This window comes from Tursiops truncatus, chromosome 9, assembly GCF_011762595.2.
Source record: "Tursiops truncatus isolate mTurTru1 chromosome 9, mTurTru1.mat.Y, whole genome shotgun sequence".
Taxonomy (NCBI): Eukaryota; Metazoa; Chordata; class Mammalia; order Artiodactyla; family Delphinidae; genus Tursiops; species Tursiops truncatus.
Window position 1 is genome coordinate 16,502,542 of NC_047042.1, and position 21,589 is coordinate 16,524,130.

Genomic DNA, 21,589 nt, shown 5'->3' on the forward strand with positions numbered 1-21,589 from the left:
ATAGTAACCCTCTTGCACCCACCCTGCCAACATTTTTTTTACTCTAGAAGACACTGCTGTGTTATGTTTCATACCTGAAACACATCCCAACTATGCATTCCTCATCTCTGGCTGCTCCCCGTATCCAGTGAAATTATCAGGCCCTAAATGAAAACCACCAGCATGTATCTAATTTTACTCTACTCACGGCAATAGTTTTGTTTCTCACTTATTCCTCCAGTCAAGCCCCAAACCAACCCCTTTATCTAGGGCTGTTAAACTCTCTGAGTTATTTAAAGGCACGTTTAGCTCTTACTTAGATTACAATTCCAACTCATAAATGTAGAAGGAATTAAGAATATAGAAAGTCAACATTAGGCACATACCTAGTGGTAAGTGTGGTAGGTAAGAACCACTGATGGATGCTATAGTTAGTGAGCAAAGTATAAGGAGAAACAGGGTATTTGCATAGTCTCAAAGAATCTCCCCACAAGATATATATTGGTTACAAAGGGGAAAATTATAACTTTACACTAGAGAAACTTAGAAGACATCACCTTAACCAGGTGATCAAGATGAACATCACCACTAGTAAGACACATCAACATCATATAACCATAATATAATGCATTGAGAAGTGCACAATATTCCTTCTGAGATGTTCTTGCCAAAAATGTACAACCTCAGTCGAATCATGAAACATCACCAGGAAAACCCAAACTGAGGCACATTCTGTAAAATAACTGACCTGTCCTCTTCAAAAGTGTCAAGGTCATAATAAGGAAAGGCTGAGGAACTCTTGCAGGTAGGAGGACACGAAGCAGTCGGGAGAACTGAAAGCATTTGACCCCGGATTGGATCATGGACAAAAAAAGGACAGGAGAGGACAAGTGGGGAAATTTGAGCAATGTCTGTAAATTAGGTAATGCTGTTATCGATGTTAATTTTCTAATCAGATAACTACACTGGTTTATTATCTGGGTTACAGGCTAGGCTAAGGACTTTATAAAAGCTGCTCAGATGTTTCTATTGTGAAAAATTTGAGAACCACTGATCTCAGTTTATGGCAAAGGAGGGAAGTCTTAAATATGAACAATGGCCTGTAAACTAGCTGCGGCTTGTCCCACTAGTCCTTTTATGTCAAGTCCTTGCAAAGATTGCAACTAGCCACCACCTTGATCAGGACTCTGTGAACTGGACTTAGAGGCAGGGCACCAGCAGATCAGAGAGAAGCCAGGTGTGACTGCGCCCCACGTCCAAACCTCCCAGCCCCACCTCCTATCCGGCCACTGCTGTGATGACCAGTTTCCTGTGGGCTTTGATGGACCTCGTGCGGATGCACTTGAGCCTGTGCAGTGAACCTCTCAGTTCTGGCCTTGGGGTTTTGATGATGCTGAGGCAAGGGATCCCTGTGGGAACCGACCTGTGCACAGCCCAGAAGCGTGGGGGAATTAACAACCGTTCCCCATGTCCTCCCCTCTGTTGACAGTTCAGAGGTGCTTTCCATCAGCTCTTCAGAAGGTCTGGTCAGGATGGAGCACCACGTGTCCTTAGCGATGGCCAGTTCAGTTTCATAGCCTTGTATTGTTTCTCTCTCCTTCCCTGTTCCCCTCTCCTATCCTGCCCTATTGCCCCCAGAATCACATTCCCAAATAAACAACTTATGAGTTCCAGGAAAGATGGCAGTGGCAAGACTGGAACGTTGGGAGGCGTTATGGATGCAGAATCTGAGGGGGAAGCTGGTCTTGGGGTTCCTTTCATCTCATAACATTTTACCCTAACCACATATCCACACCAGTGTTTCTCTTGAAATTTCTCGAAAATGGGAGAAAAAAAATTGTTTATCCTCCACAACTACCTGAAGGACCTCCTCAGAGGCCAGCTGAAATCTACATTTGTCGAAGACAAAGTACAGCAAAGACAAGATGTGGTATTTGGCTAAACGGATTCGAGGAATCTCCACTGACCATGCTTTAGCTCAACTGGAATTTAGTGACGAAAAAGGGGCCCAAATAATGGAGGAGGTTCTCTTAGAAGCACAAGATATGGCAGTGAGAGACCACAATGTGGAATTCAGATCCAGCTGAATATATACAGCTTGAGTCCACTTCGGGGAGAGGCCAGTACCTGAAACACATCTGATACCACCATGGAGGTGGCTTCGGGATCATGGAGGTTTGTTGCCATTATTTTGCGAAGTTGGTGGAAGGCCTCCCACCTCCACGTGAGATACCAAAGACAGTGTCACCCACACCAAAGAATATATTCAAGAGCTTTGAAACCGGACCATCACATTCACACTCTGTGATGCGGAAATTCAGAATCCACAGTGTATATATTTTACCATTTGTTTCCTAAAAAAACCAAATTTAAAGACAAATGCTTTTTTTTTTTTTTTTTTTTTTTTTTTGCGGTATGCTGGCCTCTCACTGTTGTAGCCTCTCCGGTTGCAGAGCACAGGCTCCGGACGTGCAGGCTCAGCGGCCATGGCTCACGGGCCCAGCCGCTCCGCGGCACCTGGGATCCTCCCGGACCGGGTCACGACCCCGCATCCCCTGCGTCGGCAGGCGGACTCTCAACCACTGCGCCACCAGGGACGCCCGCCTTCTCTTTTTTACGGAAGGCAAAAATGGCTAGTCCAATATCCGCCTGCCTTCCGTTTTGACCAGTCTGCCCTAATTCTTCAACTTCCCTCTGCTCTCCCTCTCCTCCACTGGCTCCGTTTGCAGCTGATAGCTCATCTCCACTAGCCCCTTGGCCAAAGCCAGCAGAAAACTGGCTGCTTAAACAGCTTTCCTGCTCTGCTTCAACAAAGTCCCTCTGGTCAGCTCCTGCTGCCGCCCTGGCAGCTCTCCTTTCCTCCTCCAACCTCGGCATCTCTGCGTTCACAGGTAGCTCAGGCTGCCCTTCCCTTCTGACCAGTCGACCTGCCACCCAAGTTCCCCAACTGTACCTTCAGGCCTTGCAACTTTCCTCCAGGGCATCACCGGCATCACCTCATCAGCTTCTTTTCACACAGGCTGCTCATGCCTCATGCTCTTTTGACAAGGGCAGTAGTGCTGTGGGGCAAATAGAGAACGAATCAGCGAAGAATAGTCCCTAAGGGCTGTCTGTTTGACTTCTTCAAGACAGCAATAATGTATTGTTTCATTTGGTAAATATTTATTCAGCGCCTAATACGTGCCACTCACTGTTCTTCGGTGCTGGGAATATAGCAGTGAGTAAAACAGAAAGTCCCTGCCCACATATAGCTTACATTCCAGTGAATAATGATAACTTAGTGATAGAACTGGGACTGAAATGCTACATCTCTCTTTCCTTTGTTTCACGCTACCTTTTTCCTTAATGACAGGCATAGCACTCATTCCATACCTTATAGCTAAATTTTCTTATGAGTCTTCTGACTCAAGATTAAAATTCGTCTTTGACCCACTACCCCAAGCCACCTGGGCTCTTCTCTTTTGAGAGAAAGCGTGAGACCTAAATGGTCTTCAGCTGTAAACTATTAAAGGCTGTTTAGCCTACCTTTCCCTGCCTCAGCTGGGACCACACAAACTGAAGGGCAGGAATTGGCACTTAGAGCAGGACAGAGACTCAATGCTCTAGCGTTTTCTATCGAGCTGCAGCTCTTTTTCATTGATGTCTCTTTGTGGTTTTGAAAATACTTTGCCACATTCTCAGATCTGTAACTTAATATTTATTATAACAGTAGAAAACTCTTCCTTATGTAACAGCCTGCTTTAAAACCATCGTTAGTCTTAGCAGAGGGACATTAGATAATGAGACAACGGATATCTGTGCTATCTGCATAGGAGAAGTTCAGCTTCATAGATGGGCAAGCTGATTCAGAATGAAGCCGAGGGAGAGACAGTCTTTCTTATTTCCACTCATTCCCTGCAATGGAAAATGACTGGGTGCTTTTTCAGTTTGAAGTGCACTCTCTTTGGGAATTTGCTGGGTTTGTTTTTGAAGATAAAGGAATTTGTACCGTATGCTCCAGGTAGAATGCTATCTAACTTTTCTGTTTTCAAACATAATTTTGGGAAAGGGCATCTCCATTTCTTGATGGATTTGAATGATGGAGAACTCACCAACTGACTTGTCTTTACAAGATCCATCTTTCCATGGCTCACATTCTGACTACCCAAGATGATTTGAGGGGTGTAAGATCTCCACTGGGGATGGGAGTGGGAGTGTTCAAGAACATTAAGTTCAGGAATATATTATTGTAAGGAGAAACAAGTGCTTTTCCCTTGATGACATTGGAATACATTTATCCAAGAAATTAACAAACAACCTCGCAAAACCAGCTATGTGTGAGGAACTGCTAGGAGGCAAGGAAACAGAAGACAGAAGGCAGTATGGTGGTGTGAGCCAGGTATAAATGGAGTCTAACGAATTTAGACAAACCACATAATTTCTTCAAGTCTTAGTTTCTTTATCTGTAAAATGAGGATAATAGTTTTGATGTTATGAAGTTGTAAGGTTTAAATGAGATAGTGTGTGAGTACCTCATACAGTGATTGGCACATACTAAGTCCTCAATATATGGCAGTTATATTAATACGGGGCTTTGCTCTCAGGAGTCTATAATCCAGAAGAGGAGACAGATGTATCAAATCATGGCAGTAGAATCTGGTGTATTAGCTCAGGCTGTTACAACAAAATATCATATACTGGGTGGCTTAAACAACAGAAATTTGTTTTCTCACAGTTCTGGAGGCTGGAAGTTGAGATCAGGGTACCAACATGGTCAGATGGTCAAGTTCTGGTGAGAGTTCTCTTCCTGGCTTTGGTACAGCTACCTTTTTGCTGTGTCCTCACTTGGCAGAAAGCTCTGGTGTCTCTTCCTTTTCTTACTAGGACACCAGTTTTTATTGGATCAGGACTCTACCCTTAAGACTTCATTTAACCTTTTTTAAAAAAATTTATTTTATTGAAGTATAGTTGATTTACAATGTGTTAATTTCTGCTGCACAGCAAAGTGATTGTCATATATATATATATATATATATATATATACACACACACACATACATATTCTTTTTCATATACTTTTCCATTATGGTTTATTACAGGATATTGAATATAGTTCCCTGTGCTATACAGTAGGACCTTGTTGTTTTTCATTTAATCTTCATTACTTCCTTAAAGGCCCTAGTTCCAAATATAGTCACATGGGGGTTAGAGCCCCCATATCCATTTTGAGGGGGTACAATTAAGGCCATAACATCTGGTATAAGTACAACCAGGGCATAATGAATGCCCACCTCTGCTAGTAGAGGGAGGTCAGAGAAGGCTTCACAGAGGAGGTGATTCCTGAAATGCATCTAAAATGTTTTAATCAAAGAACTATTTGCTCAAAATAAATCAAAGAGCATAGAGGAGTATACAACAATAAACAATAGTCTCCCCACCTCTCTCCAGCCTCAGGTTCACTTTCCATAGTTGATGCTATGGAATGAATGTTTGTGTCCTCTCAAAATTCATATATTGAAACCGTAATCCCCAGTGTGATGGTATTTGGAGGTAGAGCACTTGGGGGCTAATTAGGTCATGAGGGTGGGGCTGTTAAGATGGGCTTAGTGCCCTTATAAGAAGAGACACAGGAGGAAAGAACTTTCTCTCCCTCTCCCCCTTCCTCTCTCTCTCCCCCTGGGGCCGCCTCCCTTTCCCCTCCCCCTCTCCCATGAGGATACAGTCCCCAATAAACCACAAAGAGTACTCTCAGCGGATACTAGATCTGCTGGCATCTTGTTCTTGGATTTCCCAACCTCCAGAAATGTGAGAAATAATTTCTGTTGTTTAAACCTCCCAATGCCATTGTATGATATTCTGTCATGACAGCCTGAACTAAGACAGTCAATATTAAAAAATATTTGTATTAGTTCTCATATTTGACACTCTTCTCCACTCCTTCCAATGCTAGATGTCTATCTTGTTTCCCCCCCACCCCCCGTTCTTCTATTGGTTATCTTTGTGACTGTAAATAATTTACTTCAACCTGTTTCTTGTGTCATCAACTTTCAGCATTATCTATTGACTCCCAGCTTTATAAAAAGAAAATCGTTCCCCATCCTTTTCTCTAGCTTTCCTCCTCCTGCCATGGCCCTCCTTTTGTCATTTTTACCTTCTACATTATCAAGTTTACCAATTTGTATTCTGTTCTGCTACCACAGTCAAGTCTTCTTGCAAGCCAAAAAAGCAACTTTTGTGTTATTAGGCGTGTGCAAATGCTGGCCCAAGTTACGTGCTTGAAATATTTTCACTTCTTTACTGAGCCAAATGATATAAACTCAGCACTGGTAGGAGGATTTCTTTTCTTACAGTTTAGAAATTTGTAAGAAAGTCAAATGGAGTTCTCTTTTCTTATAATTTAGAAATTTCTTAAAAACCATTATGTACTTGAGTTTGCCACATATTTAGATATATTTTTCTTGTGGAGTTTTATTTTTAAGTTTCTAAATGCCTCTCTCTCTCTCTCTCTCTTTCTCTCTCTGTTTTTTTCTTAAAGCACTGGCTTTGACAAATTCTATTCCATCATACCATCTGTCTTAGACCAGGTTGTTGTAACAGCATATCACACACTGGGTGGCTTAAACAACAAAAACTTATTTCTCACAGTTCTGGAGGCTGGAAGTCCAAGATCAGGGTGCCAGTGCCATTGGGTTCTGGTGAGGGCCCTCTTCCAGGTTGCAGATTGCAACTTCTTATTTTATCCTTAATGGTAGAGAGCAGAGAGAGAGGAAGCAAGCTCTCATGACTCTTATAAGGGCACTAATCCCATTCTCTACCCTCATGACCTTATCTAATCCTAATAACCTCCCCAAGACTCCAACTCTTAATACCATCATGCTGAGGGGTAGGATTTCAACATATGAATTTTGGAGGACACAAACATTCTGTCCATACACCATCTTTTCCATCAAGATCACCCTCTCAAAGACCTCCCTTTCGTCCAGAGAACTCCATCCTCCTACTTCTATAGGAATTGCTTTTTTCCTAGACCTGCTCTACAGCTATCGTTCTGGAAATACCAGGACTTTCCTTAACTGCTCTTTTGTATTGCATCTACTGTTTCCTGAATCCCATAACTTCTTGTTTCTTGGTTCTCTCCCTCATTTTGCAAAAAGAGATCAAGAAACTTCTTAAAAATAGTATAAAACATTTGAGATATGCATGTCTCAAAGTATCTCAGTTTTGTTAACACATTTGATAGTTTGCCTGGGTATAGTATTCAACTATAACCAGAACAGTGCAATTTTCAACTGGTTTTGTCCAACCCTGTCTTGATATATTCATGTTACCAACATCCCACAAAATATCTTAGGTACACCATCAGAGAGTGGATAATCCACCCATACGAATGAGTGCCCCATCAAACTGGACACTCAGTGGATGATGACCAGCTATTAACAAAAAGGGTGGAGTTTCTCACTAGAGACTGCAGCCAGTGTGGACAGCCCAGCACCAAATCAGTTTCCAGGCAACCAAGTGACATCTGTCATAAAAGCTTTCCCCATCCTGCCAATTCCTCTCTTAGAGTTTTCTTCATTCCTTTCTGAAGTGGTCCCTTTGCCTTTTTCTTCCCTTTCCTGGTCCATATTTTATCTAGGCTTTAGAGTGGAAAAACTAGCCCTTCAAGCATGCAGATGTATCTTCCCGTCTGGTCCTCTGTCCAAAGGCTTTTTCCTTTTAATTTTATAGTCTTTGTTGCTGCTTCCAAAGTGGGTGACTCATGCCTATCTGAGTAGAACTGAGTGGAAGAAAATGGACCCTAGGGGTTCACATGAGTAGGTAAAGAGGTTAAAGAAACACACAGGAAATATACAGATTCATAGTCCAAGACAGTCCACAACAGATTGGAAATTATTTGCTCTAAGACCTTTGAGAGCATAGCTCCATTGCTTTCCAGCACCCACTGTTACTAATAAGAAATCAGATGCTAGTTTGGCTTGTTTTGTGGCTGACTTGTTTTTACTTTCTGGAAGATTTGAAGATGTTCTCTTTATGCTTGGTGTTCTGAAATTTCATAGTAACATGTTTGGGAATAAGTATTTTTAAATTCTTGAATTAGGTATTTAATAGATCTTTTCAACTGGAAGATTTGTGACCACATGGCTTTAAAAGATTTTCATTATTTCTTTGCTAATTTCGTCTTCTTCATGGTCTCTGCTCTCTTGAAAGTTGATTTGTTGAATACTAGACTTGCTGAATTAGTCGTCTCAACTTTTTTTTTTTTTTTTTTTTTTTTTGCAGTGTGCGGGCCTCTCACTGCTGTGGCCTCTCCTGCTGCGGAGCACAGGCTCTGGACACGCAGGCTCAGCGGCCATGGCTCACAGGCCCAGCCACTCCGCGGCATGTGGGATCTTCCTGGACTGGGGCACGAACCCGTGTCTCCTGCATCGGCAGGCGGACTCTCAACCACTGCGCCACCAGGGAAGCCCTCAACTTTTTTTTAAATTTTTCATCGTGGCAAAATATACAAAACATAAAGTTGTCTCAACTTTTATCTCCTTTTAAGATTTCTGTCTTTTTGTTCTAAGGTTTGAGCAATGTCCTTGACTTTTCCATTCTTCTATTACATTTTTTAAAATATTAGTAATTAATCATTTCTAATGGTTCATTCTGTTTTTTGATTGCTCCTTATTTATAGTATCTTCACCTTGGTTTAAGGATAGCTAATCTCTCTGAGGATTTTCATTAAAATTGCTTTGTTTCCTGAATTATTTCTGTTTTTCCAATTACTTATCTTGGTCTCACTTTCTTGTTGCTGGTTTTCTTCTTATGCCTGGTAATCCTAAGTTGTCTGTTCATACAGAAGAAGGAGAGACTGAGTAGCTAGTGTGGCTTTCTTCTGCCGTAATGTAAGAAGGACTCTTCAAGGTGACACTCTGCATGGGGTGACACTGAGCAGGCAGGGCTGGGGCTCACAGTCTTTGCTCTCAGGTGAGCAGGGTAGGGGCTGCCCATCAGGCTATGGATCCTCCCAAGCAGCTGAATGAAAAGGGTTTCACCCACAGACACCATCATCCACTCTAGAAACCATAGCTTCTGTCATTTAGTTCATGTGGAGCTAGACAGCTCAAATGGTTCAAGTTTGGAAATACAGTACAGATCTTCCTGGACTTATGAGGGGGTTACATCCTGATAAACCCATAGTACGTGGAAACTATCAGAAGTCAAAAATGCATTTAATACCCCTAACCAACTAAATATCATAGCTTAGCGTAGCCTGAACATGCTCAAAGCACTTCCATTAGCCTACAGTTGCACAAAATCATCTAACACAAAGCCTATTTTATAATAAAGTATTGAACATTTCATGTCATTTATTGACTAGTGTACTGAAATCGAAAAACTGAACAATTGTCTGGATAGAGTGGTTGTATCAGTTGTTTACCTTCATGACTGGGAGCTGTGTTCCTGCCCTCACCAGCATCATTAGAGAGTATCGCACTGCATATTGCTAGCCCAGGAAAAGATCACAATTCAAAATTCAAAGTATGGTTCCTACTGAATGTGTATTGCTTTCACGCCATTGTAAAGTAAAAAAATCCTAAATTGGGGACTGTCTTTGTAAACCAATGGAATTTTCTAGTATAGATGCTTTGTTTTAAATTAGTGAGTTTTAAACCATTTTTATTCTTTTAATTGGACTGAAGACAGTTTTAAAATTTTGAATATGAATTTACTTGCAATAGGAAATATTGCAGAACTAGAGTGTGTAGATGTATGAATGGTTTTAATGCCATAACTGATTTCTTTACAGAAGGACTCACCTGTGTATTGGACTACTACAGCTTTTCAAGTAGACATTTTCTTAGTAATTAAACTCAAATTCTGGAGTTCTTACCCCCTTTCACTTTTATTTGGATGTTGTTTCATGGTATATGCCTAGCTTTTTTATATCTCCAAATTAAAACATTACATATATATTTATACTATACATATATAGATATAGATATATACACACACACACACATTTATATGTGTATATATATATACTATCACCAATTAGTCAATGTAGACTTGGGTAGTTCCAATGGTTCTGCTTAAAAAAGAAATAAAACTCTGGTACCTCCAAATGAGAAAAGATTTCCCAGTCTCTCCACTTTTCCTTTCCTCCTCCTTCCTTCCTACATAGAAGTTTAATAACGGTTCAGAAAACGTCTATTCAATCAACTCTTTTTAACATCCATTACAGGAATCCTGAATCCTATCCAACATTATCTTGCTTCTACATTGCAAATTTAAGGCGCTAGTATCTTTGTGGCCTAAAATTGGTAACCTGTCCTTTTGCTTATCTGGGTTGCCTCAACTTAAGTCCTAGGTTTTAACTTTGGGTAGATCCCGGGGCATATCTCATCTTTTCCTTCCCGGGGTTACTCTGGAACCTGAAGAGTAGCCCCCACTAGCTCCATAGAGGAACCTGTTGTTGTCTCCTTCGGGATCAGCCTGGACCAGCACGACTCTCAATACAGCGAGTGAAGTTAAACAACCTCAGTCTCTTCCAGCAGAATCCTAAGACTCTCCTCGTTCAGGTGAGATCCCCAGTTTTCTGGAGATGGCAGAAGCCCAGGCTGGGATTCTGCATGCCTTCAGATTGCTGCAGAGCCCCACAAATGCCCCACGAAGGCCACTCCGGGAGTCTGCCGTCTCTCCAGGGTGGAGGCTGAATGCTGAGCTCACACTTTCCATGCAGAAACCCTAACGGTGCCCCGGTAGCCAAGAGCTAGCGGCCTCTGCTTCAGCCCAGGAGACCCACAAGCTCGAAGTAGAGTTAAGGGTCCAAGGGCAGGGGAAGGTGATGCCTGGACCTCTCAAAGAGGCTCCCACCCCTTGATGCCCTCACCGCACACATCTCTTACGGAATCTACGCATTTGTCACCGGCAAAGCCCACTGGAGTCCCTGGGAAAAATAAAATGGAACCTAGGTGAGAAGGCCTAACCTCTTTTGGGCTTCGTGTAGTTTCACTTGCCTTAGGGGTCCGCGTGCAGAGGCCTTGCATCTAACAAGGATTAGAGTTTCCAACGCAGTACCGCAGCGCCTGACACCTCGACTCCCGCGGGCCGTGTGGAAAAGCGCTGCCTAGGACACTGCTACGCAACACGGGCGGCGCGCCCTGCGCAGAGACCTGCACGGCGCACTTCCGTCTGGAGCCTGTGAGCAACACGCATGCTCTAGACCCAGGAGAACTCCGCCCCCTCCCCACCCCCCAAATGAGATCCTATAAAGCAGCCCCGCCCACGGCCTATCCCAAACGGAGCTGGGTCTTCTACTGGCTGCAATGGCAGGGGGCAGCAGAAGGACCCTTGTAGGGGACAGGTTAGGGAGGGTCGGTAACAGGCTGCGTGGTCCTGTTTATCTGTTTTTTTGTTTTTGGGGGTTTTTTTACATTCTGTTTTGTTGCCCTGCCCTGATCCTTCCTTTCCGGATGGTAGTTTCATTCCAGGCTAAAGCCTTCAGAACTCGAGTCCCCAGCTCCTTTACCCTAGTAACCTAAAGAGGGCAACCGGCCTCTAGGGGTTATATTAAGTGCTTGTTCCCTCTTTCCTGCCGTTTACTAGAATTTACCCAAATACCAGTCAGTTAGGTGCAAAATCAGGTACCTTCATGCAATAGATGTTCAGTTCAACAAATATAAACATTTTAATAGAACAAATTGAGATAAATTCTCTAACTGGTCTCTGTGCTGTGCCTCCAAAGAGTGGCCCGGTGGACCTATGTCCCCATCTGCATGTCCCTGCTCAGCCTCTGCTTTACCCTCCTAACCCCCCAGCTGCCCCTAGCCCTTCCTCTCAGTCTAGGATACAAGCATTCACCTAATGGGTGACTGGTGATGGACACATGGTAACCAGGGGAGAAGACAGACAAGGACAAGAAGGAGGGTGGCAACTCTAAAGCAACCGACGATACCCCAGTAATGACGTTTGAAAGTGGCTCAGCCCAGCTCACGATCAGAACCACGCCAAGGAAGAGATGGGTTGTGAATTTATTACTGTCTTCTCAAATACAAGCTGGGATAGCTTGAAAATCTGAAGAAATGTAAGTGTACTCGGATATGTTGCCCACCTATTGGGAGTGTCAGAGAGGTTGCTCTTAAGAAATTGAAATAAGGTAGCTGGCACAGAGTTAAACTAGAAGATCAACACAGCACAGAATACAGAACCTGGAATATGCAAAGCCTTTCAAAAGACAATGCCTCCCCCACCCCCAGGCCCAGTCCACAGAGACAGTAACCTGACTGATGTTAAGCTGAATCAAAGAAATAATATGAAAATCAGGAACATGGTGATCAGCTTGGGAGCATAGGAAATTGAGTGACCAGGAACAGTTAGCAAGGGCCTCCAAAACATTGTCCAGGGCAGAGGGAATAATCCCCTCCCACTGGCCGGACCAATCACATCTTGTAGGTGGAAGCATCAGGCTATGTCAGCCTAATGCTTTTAAGCGCTGAAGAACTCTTTGTTCTGATTTCCTGCTCTCTAGGCGATCTCTGATTATTATCTGACTTCCTCTCTGGTTCTGCTTACAGAAATGAGTCTGTTATGAGGGATTTTAGTATCCTATTCCTTATAACGTTATTTATTTTTTCTGATTGTAAATGAACAAAACAGCATTTTGACCACTATATTATTTGGCTTCCCCTGTGTTGACCAACCGGGGAAGAAAGGACTGGTTATACAATATATGTGTTCCTATCCCTGTGAGAGGTACATCTCATTGTCAGTGAACGATCTGACATTCCGTTTGGGGGGATTCATGGATGTGAGTCTGCCCCTGAGGAGATGAATGTACTCCAGGAGCATTTGGGTTTCGGAGCCTGGAAGGGGGAAGGCCTGATTCTGGAATGAGGAGAGTTCCCTTGGTGAGGACATAGCCACTGGAGCCTTGTTTCCTGTGTGATAGCATATGATAAACCCATATGCTTGTAGCTGCTGTCATTTTACCATTTTTAGGCAAAGATAAAATGTTCAATTCATAATGTAAGATACAGCGCTGACTGTGCATGGCATGCCCAACATTAACATCTGGTTTCTAGTGTGGCATTGTTTCCCCTCATGTTCATCCTTTTAAAATTTCTCCTTCACTCAGTGTAAAAATAAACAATGTTTTAAAATTTCAACTTAATTAAAATCCTGGTGCAGATGCATTTATAATTAGGCCTACCGATTAAGAAGGGAAAGGAGAAAGGCAAATGAATTATTTCAACCCTAAACTCACCCTCTCCTATTCCCCTACAAGCCAGAGGCAAGATGAGATTTGTGCCAAGAGATGAGAAGAATTTCCATCCTGTTTGGATTATGCTGAGATGATTTTGGAAGATGCGTAAGAGAAGAAAACAGAGAGACAGGAAAGCACAATTCCCTATTTACTTCTTTTTTGGATACACGTTTATAAACCCTCAGCACCATGCCCCAAGAAGGCAGGATTTCCAATCTGAAGCAAGCAGAAGCAGTAGCTTTTAAAATAGAACAGCGGGATTGCCTGGGAGGGCATCCTAGCTAGCGATAATGGCTGCCGTTTCCATGGCAATTGCAAGCACAAGTCAGATTCACCTGCAGCACCGTCGTCTCTGCTCCTTTTGTTCAGGGCAAACTACCGTTTAGCAGCAGACTGCACTGTTAGCAAGACAGACATTTAAGTGAATCGGATGCCACCTTTCTGTGTACAGATCCTTTGTCCTCTACTGAATCTGCAGCTCCTGTTCACATAGTAACAGGAGGGGGCTTAAAAAAATACTGTTCTGAAAATGTTTGTAGTCTCACCTGGGCCAAATTTTTCTAAGAGTTTGTCTTTAATTCTCAAGTCCAATGATTCCCAAACCCTACCATTTCTCAGAATCCCCTAAATCTGCAAAATGCAAATTCCCAGGTGCCACCGCCCAGAAAATCTGATTTAGTAAGTCTGAGATGGGGCCCAGGACTCTGAATTCTTAATAGGTTCCCTAGCTGATTCAGATACAGATGGTCCCAACTCCACTTCTAAGAAGCCCTATTTCGGATATCTGAGGATACCGTTCCCTTCATGGAAAATCATGAGTTGAATCTCAGGGGGTTTTCTCCACAAGGAATCTATTTTGAATGTATTCAGGCCACGTGGCTTTAGTCAGGCAGCAAAGTGGCTTTAGGGTAGTCCTGGGCTTTACACCATTTGCCTTGGGGGCTTGGTTCATTACAACTCGGTGGCAGGGCTCCCTCAGAGGGTACCCTATGCCTGCTGTTTCCATCCAGACAAGAGACAAGGTGCACTCTTCTGCAGCACCTGGCCAGCCAGCTTCAGAGAACAGGCAGGGGGAACTGTTGTTTGCAAGTTCAAGGCAAAGAGATGAAGTTCTAATCGCGTTCCGCCCTCCTCATAACAGTCAGTGTGGGCTTCATCTTTAGGAAGGCCACAGCTTCACAGCTTTACGAAGGGAGAAAGTGTCCCTTTGATTTCCCGTCCTTGCCGATGCTAGGTCCCCACACCTTGGAGAAGTCTTCCTGGAGCAACCTCTTCCTTTATCCTTCTAGTTTTCTAGCCTCCAGGCTTTAGATGTGCTGAGACAGTCTCTCCCCATTGCTTTCTTTCAGTATCTAGGTTGCCCTACATCCTTCTTTGAACCATATTCTGTTTGTTAAATAGATAAAGGATCTCCACAAGCACCCGCCTCCAGGGACAGCCTCGGAAAAGAGTCTGGCATCGCTGGGCAGCCTTTCTGCAGAGCCGGCACTGAAGGTAGACAGGAGTCACAGGCAGTGGCTCAGGTTGAAATTCAGACCATCCCAAGTGAAACTTTGCAGGGAGATGCTTCCCTTGCCCCAAGCCCGCAGTCCTCAGTTTCAGAAATAACTTCATGTGCACGTGCCGAAGCGCTGCAGGTGGTACTGTTGCTTTTATTCAAATGCAGTTTCTCTTTGAAGGAGAACAAAGTAGATGTGAATAAAAGTCCTGTTTTGGGAAAGGAGAAGTAAGGGATGCTCCGATAGAAGTGATTCAATGATAGATGCATCGATGCACTGATAGATTTTTGGAATGTGAGAACTCTTTCCTAAGGCTTTATCCTCAATGACTTAACTTTTCTTACAGCAGGAGGAGCCCAAATCACAGAGAGGACCTGGCAACCGCTTTGTCACTGACACTTTGTGGCTTTTCTCGTTTTCAGAAAATGGGAACAGCAGGACTGGTTTCCAATGCAATGGAAATTCAAAATAAAATGTCACGTAGGCAGTTGTTGACAACTACTTTATTTTTTAATCTACTAACTTTTGTGAACTAGAACCTCCCTTGCCAATAAGTGCAGGGCCAGCTTTGTAGACAAGTCACAGCTGAGGTCAGAGCACAGGGGTGCTGGGCTATTATCCTTGTCAAGGGAACTCCGTGGAGTTCTACTAAGAAGGCGACGGTAGCAGGAAGCAGTAAGATGTGGTGGTTAAGCCTGCAAAGCTTTGACACCAGGCTGCCTGGGTACTAATCCATACTCCCCACATACTCAACAGACTCCTTGTCTGTAAACTGGGAATCGTAAGAGCTACATCCTGTGATTATGGTGAGAGGCAGACAAGGGGATACATGTTAAGTCTCTAGCAGAGGGTGGGCACTTTGCCAAGTTTGCTATCCTGAATGTGGAGAATCAAATGTGTGCCTTTGATATCACTTCATGGAATGCTTGAATGTATTTGGAAGATCGGGAGACAGAGCTATCACCACTTAGACTGGAAGAGTTAGCTCTCTGGTTGCCATCTCTGTCTGTGGGATGGGGCCTGCAATTAGCCACCATGAATCCCTTAATCAAGCAAATAGGAGAGAGCGTGTCAATAGCCTTGGACTTGGCTCTGATCATTCCTGTTTCCGGTGGCCCAGGACTCCTCTTGTATCCACACCCAACTTTCATTATCAGATTCTCTTTAGCAGATCTTGTGCCTCATCCCTTTAATATCCAAAAGTCCTATTTCTTCTCAAGGTCTGCTCACTGCGTCTGAGGTAGAAAGAGGGGACGCTATGCCTCAGTGGAGCTGTTTCCTCCTGTGCAGCTGAATGAGGTGGAGAGCTTTGAGTAGACAAGGACAAATCCAGCTCTCCCTGATGCTTCAGCTCTTCATCTCTCTCCCTCTGCCTCAGGTTGCTTGAGTGCTGTCCTGCATGCTCAGTGCAACACGGTGGTGAGGAAGACAGGTACAGTCCCCGTCCTCGTGGAGCTTACAATCTAGAGGGAGAATGATCACAAACAGGTAAAGGACAAATAAATAATTTCATGTTGTTGAAAATAGTCCCATGAAACATACAATTACCTTCTGGCTCTAGAATTGCTCCTCATACTTTCTGGACTACAGAATAAATATGGGCTATTTTAAAATAGAACATTATCATTTCCTTATAGATAATCTATTTTTATTTCTCTAATTACCATGTAAATTACCATCTCTAAGACTTTGAGCTACACAACGAATATGAAAGATTTAATAAACTCTCAACAGTTGAAAAAAGCTTAAAATATGTATCACAACAGAAAAGGAAAGTTATATTATCCAATAACAGATATACATTATTTAGCATAGGCAATCATTAAAGATACAGATGAAACTGTAATTTTTTTTTTTTTTTTTCTTGCGGTCACGGGCCTCTCACCGTTGTGGCCTCTCCCGTTGCGGAGCACAGGCTCCTGAGGCGCAGGCTCAGCGGCCATGGCTCACGGGCCCAGCCGCTCCGCGGCATGTGGGATCTTCCCGGACCGGGGCATGAACCCGCGTCCCCTGCATCGGCAGGCGGACTCTCAACCACCGCGCCACCAGGGAAACCCTGCAACTGTAATTTTAACCTTTTAAGTGGACAAGTGGAATCATTGTGTGATTGTCAACATCAGTTGCTACACTATTCAGCAGCAGCAAGGATAAAGTATTTTATCTCATTGCTAATGTTTATATTATTGCAGAAAAATGCTAAACATGATAATATTACAATTATTACTAAAGAAAAGAATTATTGCAACAAAAGATGAATATCTATTTAAATTAATATGTATATTAATTGTAAAATGTAGAGATATGGGGTAATTTTTAAATTATTATAAGACTAAAATATTCCATTAATATGTTTTAGTTAAAAATAATAATTCAGGGCTTCCCTGGTGGCGCAGTGGTTGGGAGTCCGCCTGCCGATGCGGGGGACACGGGTTCGTGCCCCGGTCAGGGAAGATCCCACATGCCGTGGGGCGGCTGGGCCCGTGAGACATGGCCGCTGAGCCTGCGCGTCCGGAGCCTGGGCTCCGCAGCGGGAGAGGCCGCAGCAGTGAGAGGCGCGCGTACCACACACACACACAAAATAATAATAATAATTCATGTTGTAACCAGAGCTGCAAAGGAAAGGTATTGGGATCATGCAAAGACCTTGTTCCCTCTGTGGCTCTGAGCTCCCCTGAACCCTGGTCCATAGCAGCACCACTGGGCTCCCCCAACCTCCCAAAGGGTGGCTCAGGCCCAAGGTGCCCGTCCTCTTTTACTCCTGTGGCGTCCTAACCCGGACACCAACTCCTTGGGGCAGAGGGCCTGCGTGAGATGTTAGGAGGAGAGCAGCTGGCCTGAGCTAAGGAGCATTGCTGCTGAGTTAGGGGACTGACTGAACTTGACCTTGGACAGAAGAAAAGCAGGCTAAGTCAGACAAACTTTGGCTTACGCTTTGCCTTTGCCACTTGTTAGCTGAGAGACCTTGTACAGGGGATTCTTAGGCTCCCCTGAAAGCCTCAGGGAACCCTAGGCACCTTTCAGATTTTGAAGCCCATCACCCTTGGATTCTTTTTTGTTTTTTTAGATATAACTCACATACCATGAAAAGTGTACAGTTCAGCGGCTCTTAATAAATGTACTAGGTTGTGCAACCATCACCACTATCTAATTCCAGAACGTTTTTCTCACCCCCAAAAAGAGCCCCATACCTATTAGCATTCACACAGCATTCCTCCCCACCCCACCCCTGGCCCCAGCCATAGCCCCCATGAATCTACCTTCTGTCTCCACGGACTTGCCTATTGCAGACATTTCATATAGATGGCGTCCTACAATATGTGGTCCGTTCGGACTGGCTTTTTTCCCTTAGCATAATGTTTACAAGGGTCATCATGTTGTAACATGACTCAGTACTTCATTCTTTTTATGGAATAATATTCTCCCTTGGGTTGAGTTAGCACCAGGGGTTGGCGAATTTCTATAGCGCCTACTTCGCTGCACAGATTTGCTATTGACGAGCAGTCAATGCCCACCTTCCCCTGAACCTGAGGCCTGTGTACGAACGCTTTTGCTTTTAGTGACTCCTAGGTTCTAGAGATGTGTCTTTCTTGGGCTTCTGTCGAGACGTAAAACAGAGATCATAGTTATTATCTCACAGGTTATTGTTAGGATAATTGAAACAGGTGATAGGAGCACCTACCCTCTCCCTTTGTATTGCCTGTGCCGCATAGAGAACCCTCTGTTCCCACATTAAATAAGACCCCATCTAGCCTCCCTGCTCCTGTGACCTGGTCTGGGCACGGGGCTCTCTGAGGTGGTGGGACTTATGATTAAGCTGCGTCCTAGGTTCTGGGGGTGCTTCTGACTCTGGTGCTATATATATATATATATATATATATATATATATATATAGTGCTATATATATATTTTATATATATTAATATATATATAATATATATATATTATATATTGTATATATAGTGCTACTTGCTTTAGCTCCAGGGAGGCAGTAAGCAGTGGGTGTCTGGGAGAAGCTTGGTTCAGACAGTTTGTTCGATAAATGCCTGAAAGGCAAGCTAGTGAGTGTAAGTGACTCTGCGAGGCCCCTCAGTCTCCACTGAAAGTGCTGAGTGGTAGCTGGTATCTCTGTGCAGACAGTTCCTCGTCTTATGCTGCGGGTCCTTGGCCAGCCAGTCACCCTTCTCCTTGGCACTCCTTTCCATCAGGGAGTGACACTTTGGAATTGTCTTTAGAATAGATGGGGGACACTTCTTGGGCACTGAGACTCCTGGCTGGGCATTGGGATTTGGCAGAAAGTTAGAGCCTTGAACAAACCAGCACTGCAGGACTCAGAAATTCAAGTTAAAAGGGAATGGTTTGGGGAAAGAGTGGAGAGGTGACAGCACACTGGTTCAATTTTGGGGTACCCCTCTTCTGTGAGCCACCCTTCTCATCATCCCACTTATCAGCCTCACTCATTCTTATCACCTGGAGCAGCGATTCTACATCATCCCTGTGCAGCACAATGACCTGGGGAGATTTAAATCACCTGGGGACCAGACAATCAGTAGGTCTAACAAGGCTTCCAGGTGGTTCTAGTGAGGCCCACATTGAGGGGCACCGAGTTGGAGTTTCTCCTCACTCACGTCCAAGGAAGCCTCCTACAGGCTGCCATTCCACAGGCAGCAAGAAGCAGTCTCCTGTACATTTGGGAGAAAGGCAGCTCCAGGAGCAGCAGGGACCTCTGACCAAGCAGGCCTTCATCGGGGGCGTTCGTGGAACTCCATTCTCACTGTTTCGGTCCCTGTTACTGCTCACCCGGCTCTGCGGCTACGGGCAGCCTCTCCTGGGGCGGGAGAGCCTTTACCCCAGAGCCATCCTCGGTTCCAGTACTCGTGGAGGGCAAGTAGTCAGAAGCAGAGGACTTAGGCTCCAGGACCATCTCTAATCAGCTCAGATGTTTGATGGGCAAGTTATGTGACCTTTGTGAGGTCCACATTTCTAATCTGAACAATCTCCCTTATGTAGCTGTTGTGAGGCTCCAACAAAATAATGTAGTCACGAAAGGACATTGTAAACTGTGAAGTACAATAAAAGTTCATTCTATTATCACGGACCTCCAAGCCCCCTTCCCCTCTCCAGTGCTTCAACATCTCGCCAATGGATCGAAACTCATCTCTGTCCCTGGAGTTGGCGGTTCAAACAACAAGGAGTTGGGAGCAAACCTGTTGGTGAGTAAACCTTGCTAAACAACGTACCGCCAAACTGGATGGTGGGCACAGAGGTTTTGTTGTTGTTTTTCTGACAAAGGGGAAAAGGAAAGAAAACACAGTGAGCTCTGTGTGACTGAATTTGTCAGAGTCCTCGGTTCCAATTTGGGTTGAAAAGATGGAGAGCAGGAAACCAGGAAAAGGTGGAGACAGCAGGGGGGATGGGCCAGTGCATTGGGGCCCATGGAGGCAAGGGCCTGGGGAAGGCCCTTCCAGGGTTGGGCCGGGTGGCAGTGCGGTGCCGGGGGGCTGCAGCCTGAGTGCATGGAGAGGGAATGAAGCCGGGACCACAGCCTCCTCTGAGACCCTCCATAACCCCCCAGCTGCCTCAGTGCCCCTAAGGGAGCTCCAAGAGGGCCCCCAACATTCCCTCTGGGCCTGGGGTGCCGGTGTAGCCCATCACAGGAAATCCCCACTGCTCTCCCTGCACCCTCCTGGCCAAGGCAAACACGATTCCCACACTGGCAGGAGAAAGGGGCATCATTTGTTGCATCAAAGGTAGAGGCAAGTGGAGGGTGCAGTGGACCCGGCAGCAGGCCTGGTCCTCGTGAGTAATGTCCTTGATGGGGAAGTGGGGAGATGAGGAATCCAAGCAGGGGGAAGTGGGTGGGGAGTGCGGGAGTCTGGAGGGCTTGTAGTTCGCTGTTGCTGGGCAGGCCTCTGAAGAAAGAGAGGAGGGAGAGAAAAGAGAGCCCCGGGCAGCATTACTGCAGCCTCCACGGCTGCTGCTGTGCCACAGCTCCAGCTTGCCCGAAAGCAAGTGGCAGTCCTCAGAATGAACATTGCTGAGGCCCCCAGAGAGCTTGTACGTAAGCTCGCGTGTGCGCAAGTCCCGGGGATGCGGCTCTGCGGAAATACCTATATCCAACCCCACTCGTGTGTGATTCCTTCCCATTTACGAAATGCTTCCTCTTATAACTTTCTGATTCTCACAACAATCCTGGAAGGCCAGTGAAGCCACTTTTATCAACGCATTTTATAGAGGAGAAAACCGGGGTCCTGAAATGTGTAGTAAATTATCGCCGAGTCCGGATTTGGAAGTGGTAGAGCTGGGAGTGCAGCACGCGTGTGCTGACCTGGAGTTGTTTGTCTCGTGCACTTTTTGGTTTTGCGTCTGCAGTGATTTGGAGGTGGCCTTACCGAGTGCGTGACGCTGCCAGGCCCTCTGGTGCGGCATCCCTTCATCCCGCCCTGCTGGGCAGGTGCTCCGCCCGACCACTTTTGTGTCTTGGCTGCTCTGGTGAGAGACTGTGGTTTGGCTGATGTGTGAACTTGAGCTCCTGCTTTTGCTCTAGGCATTGTGTGTATTTAATCATGTTTGACCGAATTTACTTTAGTCCAAGTTCAGGCCGTTCGCTTTCTTCCTCTCATTGTTGCTTTCATTTTTACTCACGCTCCGCGCCAGTGATCTGTCTTCTCTTAGGCCTCAAGTACACACTTCCCTCCCCTTGTTACCGAGTCCAAGATTGAGCGCTGGCCTCACGACAGGCCGATAAATCGAGAGATGAGCTGTTGAGGCAAGGAATAGCGACTTTATTTGGAAAGCCAGCACACTGAGAAGATGGTGGACTAGTGTCCCAAAAAACCATTTTACCCAAGTTTGGACGCTAGTTTCTTTTCTAGAACAAAGAGGA

At 44.9% G+C, this 21,589-nt stretch overlaps 1 pseudogene; it reads left to right on the forward strand.

Annotated features, from left to right (window-relative positions):
- Nucleotides 1–1,658: 1,658 nt before the first annotated feature.
- LOC101336279 (large ribosomal subunit protein uL22m-like) lies at nucleotides 1,659–20,296 on the forward strand (annotated as a pseudogene).
- Nucleotides 20,297–21,589: the final 1,293 nt, after the last annotated feature.